An 8,632-nucleotide genomic window follows, 5' to 3' on the forward strand; every position below is an offset into this window, starting at 1 on the left:
AAGAGGAGGCTTCTGCGAATGGGGAGCCCCTCAGCACCTTGGGGTGCTGGGGCCCTGAGCACCTGCAGGCTCATGAGCTGCCCTGCCGAGGAGCCTCGTCCGTCTCCTTGCTGGGAACGGCCCAGCCCTGCCCTTGCTGTCACCTTCCTGACAGCCCCAGGAAGTCTCCTCCGCCCCAACCCGCCCTGGTCTCAGGCTGCCTCCCCCGCCCCCCCACCCGCCCTGGTCTCAGGCTGCCTCCCTCTGCCCCCCCACCTGCCCTGGCCTCAGGCTGCCTCCCCCGCCCTGGCCTCAGGCTGCCTCCCTCTGCCCTGCCGTGACTGTCCTCCTCCCCACCTGCCCCATTCACTGCACTCCCTGCCCCGGTCCTGCCCCCAAGCACAGACGGTGATGCCCCGTCACCCTGGCAGCCAGGGAGGGCCGGAGTCCCATCACCCAAGGACGATTTTCCCTCCTGACCCCTCCCATGCTCTGGGAAGACTGGATGGGGCCTGACCACCCAAGTTGGTCCCTGGTGGTGGCCTCTGTCTGCTGCGATCTTGAGTACTGTGCCTGGGTGCCAGGCACCTGCCTCTGCAGACAGTGGCTTGGCACCCTGTCCTTTCTTACCTCTTCCCTGGCCCCACTGGGCCGCAGTCTGCGTCCCAGGACTGGACAGACCGGGGTGAGGACACGTGCCTTCCTCGGTGAGGGGTATTCGTCTTCACCCGTCCATTCAGCAGACATTTATTACCTGTCTGCCATTACTAATCACGGCGCTCACGTGCTGGGAATGCACAGTTAGACAGAAGTGCACGGCCTGTGCCTTCCTGCGTTGCCGGGCCGGCCGGCTTCCCTGGGCTGTCCAGGCTGAAGGTCCCCGTGATCACGGAGGGCTGTTAGGCCTGCTGGCCACGAGGTGGCGCCATCGCACAGGCAGTTCAGTGGCTCAACCTGACCTGCTTGGAATCTCCAGGAGGGCTGGCCGTCCCAGGGGCTGTGTCAGTAGGTAGGATTGAGGGCCTGAGCCAAGCGTTGCTGACACACCCCTGGGTGCTGCCAAGGCTGCTGGCCCTTCAAGTCCGTGGAGGCAGCTGAGCCAGTCCCATGCCCACTGCCGGCTGACGCACCTGGTCCAGGGCTTCTGGGGCCCCGAGCGCACAAGGTCTTCCTGACCGCTGGGCTTAATAGCCTGTTTCACAGCTTAGGTAGGCGGCAGCAGGCAGCAGAGCTGAGGTCTGGCCCCGTGTGCACCTTCTTTCCACTGTCTCTCTGACCCCTCCCGGGTGGCTAGGGAGCAGACGGCAGTAGGTGAACGAGTGACCTGCCCTCCATGGCCGGCTGGGAATTGGACACCCTAACTGCACGTGTCCCTCCCACCGTCTTGGTGGAGCTCGCCGTTGCTGTCGCATCTCCGCAGGCCTGAGGGCCCCGTTCCGCGTTTGCGTCCTGCTTCAGGTTCTCGAGCTGGCCCACCTGGCAGGCTGCGTTAGGTGCTCCTTAGACCGGAGAGGTAGAAAAGTGTACCATTTGGCGGTGCGTGGATGAAAGCGGGAAGATGCAGGCGCGGTGGGTGGCCTTGCTCCTCCCGCGGCCCGGGCGCGAGATTCTTGAGGTCCCGCCACGCCAGGCACAGCACCGCCTGGCGCACCTGCAGCCCGGCCCCCGGCTTCTTCAGATAAATGCAGTGACTGGTGGCTCCTCAGTGAAACAGGGTACGAGAGGTGGACAAGCTGAGACTCCAGGGAAGATACTGAAAACGCGTCATCCGGGTGGGGCAGACCATGCAGCCGGCTCAGAGCGGGGGCGCCGTAGGTGTGGAGGCAGGGGGAGCAGGGGCGGGAGGGGTCCCCAGCGTTTCCTTGCTGGAACTTTCAGAGAGGACAGACGGCTCTGCTGATCACGAGGCCCAAGGCTGCTGACTTCGCGGGGACAGTTTGGGGTTTGGGGTTTTGGTCTCATCCCGTTGTTTGGAGGGATGGGGTGCCGTGGGCAGGTGCCTGGTTTGTGTGTCTTCAGAAAAATTCCGCGACATTGGTTTTCCCCGATTGATGCCAAGCCCCCTGGGTGGAGCTGCAATGGGTACAGTCCCCACAATGCCATAATTTCCCCACTTGTCCGGTCTCATTCTTTACCTGTTCCTGAATATTTTGGGTTTACCACGTCCGTCTACTACTGTTCATATCAGAAAACAGTAAATATTATCACCCCTGGGAACGAGATGATGATGCTTCTTGCGCAGCCTTGCTGGGAGGGTTCACAGGCCTGCCTGGCATCCGGGAGTTGGGGCGGCTCAGGAGATACCGCATCTGCCTGCCCCCCTCCTCCCGGGGCAGGTTCGCTGAGCCGTGGGAGGCCGCCCCATTCCACAGCCGCAGGCTTGTGTGGCGCACCCCCAGCTCTGTGTTCCGGGTCCCCAGGCAGCTGCCCACGGAGTCCAGCATCCTGGCTCTGCTCATTTGCACTCGATTCAGTCACCTGCCCTGTATCCCCTTCATAAGAACGTTCTGTTCTGAGTTTTAAAACCTTAGAGATTATAGAAAGTCAGTGGGAAAAAAATCACATGTCATTTTACCGTTCAGCTATTAGTTTTGTTTCCTTTTTAGTGTATTTGCCTCAAGACACACACACATGCATGTCTCCCTCTACTGCATGGAATTAAATCGGCTGCACAAAATGCTGAATATCTGAGCATCAAAGTCAATGTCTGAGGTGGAGGCGGAAGCCGAATATAGCGTCACTGAGTGAAAATCTGACGTTCTAGCAAAAACAGGCTTGCCACTCTTTTAGTATTATTTATTAGTGGTCGTCACATTTTAAAAATCCTAGTGGTTTATTGTTATCGAAGGCCTGGATAGCAGACGATTCCAAAAAGATGTTGGTTACAGCATACCCCAATAATGTTTTATTCTGCTTTGACTTATTACTCATGGCTCTATGCACATCTGGGTTCAAAAAAGCGTATAACGGGCTTCTTAAGGGTAGTAAGCTAATACATTCTTTCTTAACATTTGTGTATTTCCCCATTTCCTTTTACATTGAGATATACGGAAGTCCTTAATAATTGGCTTTGTACATAAAGTTAATAGCTTTTGCCACATGGCCACGGATTATCACACGTTATACGTTTTTTACTGGTGAATCATCCGGTTGGGAGAATTGAAACATGTACATACGAGGACGTTTTCGGCCCTAGTTCGGGTGGAGTGCGTGTTACGTTGGGAAGCGACCACTCAGACCGGAGGAGTCGGTTCCCGCGGCACGCCGCGTGTGTGCTCACACGTCCAGGCGTGCCAGGAACGATCTTGAAGTAGGTGTCGCACCGCTCGTCCCTTCAGAGGCCGAGGCAGGCGTTCAGAACTCGGCCACACGGTAGCTCTGGGGCAGACGCCGTGGCGGAAGCTGAACTCCGGCGGGTCCCCGGCAAAGACGTGTTTGCACGTGAGATTGCGTGTCCGGCTCCGTGACTTTGTGCTCAGCGTTTTCCCGTGACGTTCTTCTTTGAGATCGTGGCACTTAATGGCTGAGTGATTTTTATCGCTGTGGGTTTTCCACAGTTTATTAGCTTTTCATATGAAACGTTTCCATTCATTGGGTTCCTGTTCAACTTCAGACCACGTTCACACTGTCCGCACGCGGCTCAGTCATCCCTTTCCTTCCTGACCCTTCCTTCCTTGACCGCTGTGCCGCGGCCTCTGCAGTCACCCAGAGCTGGCCTCTCGCTCTGCACGGGAGGGGCACCCACGCGTCTGGAGACAGTGTCCCCTCTCGCCCTGCCTGAGGGACTCCACCCCAGGCAGACACGTCCCGTCTCCTGAGCGGCTCCTCCTCGATGGAGCGTTCGCCCCTTCACCGCCCCGTGGCTGTTCACGTATTTCTGAATATCGCGGATCAGAGCTCTGAGCCCCTTGCAAGCCGCCCCCCACCAGCCCGCACCTGGCGCTTTGTCCTGCGAGGCCTGTCCTGCTGTGCTTGGTCCCAAGGTGGGACACACCTGGGTTGTGGCAGAGGCTCCAAGCCTTCTGGGGGCGGCTCACCCCTGGACAGACTGCGAGCCTTTCGGCCCAGGCGTCCTGTCCTGTCCTCTCTGTGGGGGTGAGTCCCACACGGCCCCGATGGGTCCGGCCGCGTGACCGGTCGTGGGGGCGTCCCGCTGTGGTTGGAAGGTGGGCCCATGCGGGGTGCCGCCCACTCCCGCCCTCGTGCTGCAGTCCGCGGCCCCCGCAGCAGCCTCCCTCTCCCCCGCTGGGACTCCTGGTCACCCACCTTCTTGCTGGGTCTTTGGTTTTTACCCTCTTACTAAAGTTCAGAGCAGGGACGCTGGGACTGAGCCAGCAGGGTGGGCTTGGGCACTAGTGGGATGTGGCGCTAACACCCTCGTGGGCGCCGGAGCAGGGCCCACGTCCCAAAGGGCACAGTGCATGCCCATGGGGCTGGGGCTCCCCCAAGCCAGCCGAGGTGGCGGCGTCTCCCCAGGCTGCCTCAGGACTGGCTCCGGTTTCCTGATGCCAGAGCCCTGGGAGAGGCTCAGGCACGCGGCTGAGTGTCCAGGCTGAGGAACGGCTGGTGAAAACAGGACCTGCCTCTGCTCCTGTCCTGGATCCGCTGGCCGCCTCTCCCGTGTCTGCTGCCTCCTGCCCCGCAGAGACCCCTGCCCAGCCCACCTGTCGACAGCTGCCCTTCAGAACACACACAGCAAGGACCTGGGCTCTGACCCCCTGGCCCCCTAACGATTGTTCCGCATGTTCTGCGCGGAGGGCTTCGGGAACGCTGTGCTGGCCTTCTAGAAGGGGCGGGGTCCGGCCCGCCTGTGCATGGCTGCAGGAGTCCTTTCTGACATGCCCTGAGATGTTTTGATAATCCGTGTAGTTCAAATGTATATTGCGGTTGCACGAGACACCCACATCACTGATTTTTCAGAGCCTAAGCAGTTAACGTTAGAAATTTTGCCGCAAATAAATCGATCAGTATGCAAGACAGTTGTCACGGCTGAATCATGGTCCACGGTTAAGGTAAACAGATCTGCGATGACATTTTCTGAGCAGAATACAAATGCAGCCCATTTCCTCCCAGAGGTTCCTGACATTGCTCCTACGCGGATGAAGGCGTCGGTCCCGGGGAAGAAAGCGCTTTGTTGAATCTCTCCGAAAAGGTAGGGCCGTGGCGTGGGCCGTGCTCGCTGCGGAGGGGACCCTTCTGCGGGCGCGCAGCGCCCTTCGCTTCGCCTCCCTCGCTCCCCCCGCCTCCCGCACAGAGACCCTTTCCGTTTCTGTTGTCGTTCGTTAGGATAGTCGCTAAGCTATTAGGTGATTGTGTTGTGGAAGTTTGCATGTAATCAGTTATTTTTCCGATGCGAAGATGAAGGCGTGTGTTACTTGGATTCGCATGAAAGGGGGTGTGTGTCGGCGGGGGGGGTTGCAAAGCGTGTTTCCTTTTTCTCCTTCCTTCCGTCTGGGATGCTCTCCACTTCCACGTCTCCCCCAGGCTTTGGCTGCCTGTGCCGAGTCGTAGGAATCGTGCACAATATGTCTGCATTTGCCACGTGAAATAGTCTTTAGCTGCCTGCTGCATCATAAGCCAGATACGTCTTCTGAATGATGGTGATGCTCTCAAAAGCCTCAGCTTGTAGTGACGTTACAGTGAGCAGGAAAGCTCACTGCAGCTTTGTGTAGAGCCAGCAGTCCGGGGAAACGACGTTTCCTGGGGGGGACACCTGCTTTTGGGGTCGGACTGCTGCGGACAGGGCGATTTCTGTCTGTGCGTTTGTCACCGGTTGTGATCAGGAGCCCTGATGACAGATCTGTGTGAGAGGGTCTCATTTGCGGAGAGGGAATGATTCTAGATCTCACAGACTCGTAGCCGGGGGTAAAAGGCCAGAAAACTCCAGGGACTGGACGTGAACAAGGAAGCCTGAGGGAGTCTGCTCGGGGGTTCTGGAGCGATCCGAGGCATACGCTGAGAAAATGGCCCCTGCTGTGTGATGCTTCGCTTCGGCCGGGCTAGCACGGGGGTCGCCTCCTCCAGGGAGGCGCCCTGGATCCCCTCGTTATTTCCAGTCTCTCGCATGGCACGCAGCTGTCGGGACCGCATTGCTGAGCTACGTGTCCCCATCGCCCTCAGGCCTGCCCCTGTCAGAGGCAGGACGGGGTCCTTTCATCTCTGACTGCCCAGCTTCTAGTCCAGCTCCCGGCTCACACGCGGTGAGACCTTGGCCAGTGCTGCTTGTAATTGAAACGGGGCCCCGTTTCCTCAGAGCAGCCTCTGCAGGAGGCAGAGTGTCCTGATGAGCCCCCGTTCTTAGCTGGAGAAGGGATGGAGACACTGAGTCGCACCGTGACGAAGCCAGAACCAGAACCGGACTCGCAGTGAGCGGGCAGGCCTCCAAGTGCCCGGAGAGAGGAAGGTGGAAACACCCCGGCCTCTCGTGTGCTGCAGGATCCCCGTCTCAGGTCTGTGGCAGATGGAAATATGTAGCCAGCCCTACCGTACCTTCCTTCCTCCTCCAGCATGTTTTTGCCCCATTTCTCAGTGTGGGAGGATCAGGTGACCAAGGCTTTTTAGAGTCTTCCCTTTTCGGCTCTGACGATGACACATGGTGTATTTGAGGCACTGACATCATCGCCTTCCTCCTGAATGCCCTCTTTGCGGCTCAGTCATTCAGGCCCTGTCATCTTTCCCCTGGACCGCTGTGACCGTCATTCATTCACAGGACAAGCGCAGGTACAATGAGAGCGGGTCGCCCGGGCCCAGCCTTAGACTGGGTAGGGAGGGTGCTGGCAGGGACAGGCTTCCTCGGAACAGCGATATTTGAGCTGAATTGGGAAGACTTGGTGAAGAGAGGGAGGGGGCTTCCTGCCACGGGCCGCAGCGTGTGCAAAGGCCCTGCGGTGGGCGGGAGCGTGGCGAGTCCAAGGCAGCGTGGCCGGAGTTGGAGAGGCGGGCGCCGTGGGCAGCAGCCTGACCGCACGAGAGCCGGTCAGCCATGGCAGGGAGCTCCCCCTTGTGCTAAGGGAGCCGTTGGCTCCATGTGGAGAAGGGATGAGGGGGAGACCACGGAGGTCGGAGGGAGGCCGGCAGCCGAAGCCGCGGAGGGCAGACCGTTAGGAGAAAGCAGCAGGACTGGGTGCCTGGGCTTGGGAATCAGCAAAGAAATGGCCTTGGTGCCAAGTGAGGGGGATGACAGCTCAGAGGCTAGGGAGGGAGGAAGCCGTGGAAGACGCCTCAGGTCTGCTGAGGGGGTCGCTGGCCGAGGGGCCTGGGAAGGACGGGCCTGCGGGGCAGGGGGGAGGCGACGTGGCCCCTGGAAACCAGGAGGGTACGCTCGAGACGGGGGCGCGGGGGCTGCGCCCACGGAGCCGGGCAGAGAAGTGACCCTGTGATGGTGACAGCTCGCTGCAGGGGTCTGACGTCAGGGGGACGAAGGTCTGAGGGACGGATGGTTGAGGGGAGAAAGGGAGGTAGGGCCTCAGGCTGAGACTGAAGCGGGCAGGCGACTGTGCCCCACGCGGCAGACTTCTGCTCGCACAATCGAAAGTCTCATCCCCGTTTTTCGGATCGATTGGATTTTGTCACGTGGCCGTCTCGTGGGCAGGATGCGTCCGTGTCTTTGCACTCGACGGCTCCTCCTTTTCCCACGTGGGCAGCCCTCAGGCGCGTGTGCGTGGGGCGGGGTAAGGTGGGGAGCACGCCTTCCCTCGCCGCGGGGAGCAGAGTCGGTGCCGACGTGACGGTGGCTGGGGCCGGGCCCCTGGTCCCTGGGGCCCCCGTGCGTGTCCCGTCATCTCCTCCGCGCTCGTCCGTCTGAGGGAAGCCTGGGTCTTCCGGGGTTCCTCGGCCCTTCCTCCACAGCCACCGTGTCTGTGGGTCCTCACTTCCTGTCACTTGTAGCACGAAAACAAATGACATTTTTGTTTTCTCAAATAAAAATGGGTGACGGTGTATTTTTCTTCTCTAAGTGCCATCCGCCTCTGCAGGGAGGGAGGGGGTGGGCCTTTCTGGCTTTGCAGACAATGGCGAAAGGCGCTCGCAGCCTCAAATCTCCTTCACTCAGAGGCGGCAGCGCTGTAGTGGCTTCGAGTGTCGCGTGGAGCTTCAGCCGTGCAGATAACAAACCTTCCAGGTCTCCACGCCGAGGGGCCCGTGTGACCTGCCGGGTCCATCGGAGTGGGAGGCGCCACCTCGCATCGGCTTCCGTGCGTGTTTGGGATGGTCGCCGGCGTCGGCAGGAGCGGCCGCCATTCATTGCCTGCAGAGTCCGCCTCGTGGGACCGTAAGGGCCTGACGCCCTGCGGGCCGGCCTTTGACGAGCGGCGACTTCCGATGGTGCCGGCAGCCGTCGGCCCTTCACTTGGGGGACTTACCCCAACACACTTCAGCCTCCGTTTTGGGAAAAGTGCAGATTTCTTGCGGGGAGCGGGCGGACGATGAGGTTACGAGGTCGTGTGAGTGCCGCCTGGCTGTCACAAACCCAGCGCCGTCCGCAGGGAGACGGTCCCTTGAATTCTTTTCCATGTGCACGTGGGTGAAAAACAACAGCTGTGATGGTTCACGTTTTTGTGACCATCGTGCAGTCGCTAAATTAAGATTTTGTTTATTAGAGCCGTGAAATCCTTCTTCAGAAGTTCTGGGTGGAATAGCCCAAGTCGACCTTAGA

General features: G+C 59.6%; 1 long non-coding RNA gene across 3 annotated transcripts in view; it reads left to right on the forward strand.

Moving 5' to 3' along the window:
- The window catches only part of LOC105301627, a 28,010-nt gene that overhangs the window by 10,249 nt on the left and 9,129 nt on the right, over positions 1 to 8,632 (forward strand). For 2 of the 3 annotated variants that reach the window (XR_896745.2, XR_002776081.1), the window contains exons 2-3: positions 5,053 to 5,131; positions 6,233 to 6,428. This is a non-coding gene — a long non-coding RNA (uncharacterized LOC105301627). Of the gene's footprint in view, positions 1 to 5,052; positions 5,132 to 6,232; positions 6,429 to 6,632; positions 6,700 to 8,632 lie in introns of all 3 variants that reach the window. The other variant, XR_002776082.1, reaches the window with a different exon arrangement.

The sequence above is a fragment of the Pteropus vampyrus genome, unplaced genomic scaffold (genome assembly GCF_000151845.1).
Source record: "Pteropus vampyrus isolate Shadow unplaced genomic scaffold, Pvam_2.0 Scaffold245, whole genome shotgun sequence".
NCBI classification, from domain to species: Eukaryota; Metazoa; Chordata; class Mammalia; order Chiroptera; family Pteropodidae; genus Pteropus; species Pteropus vampyrus.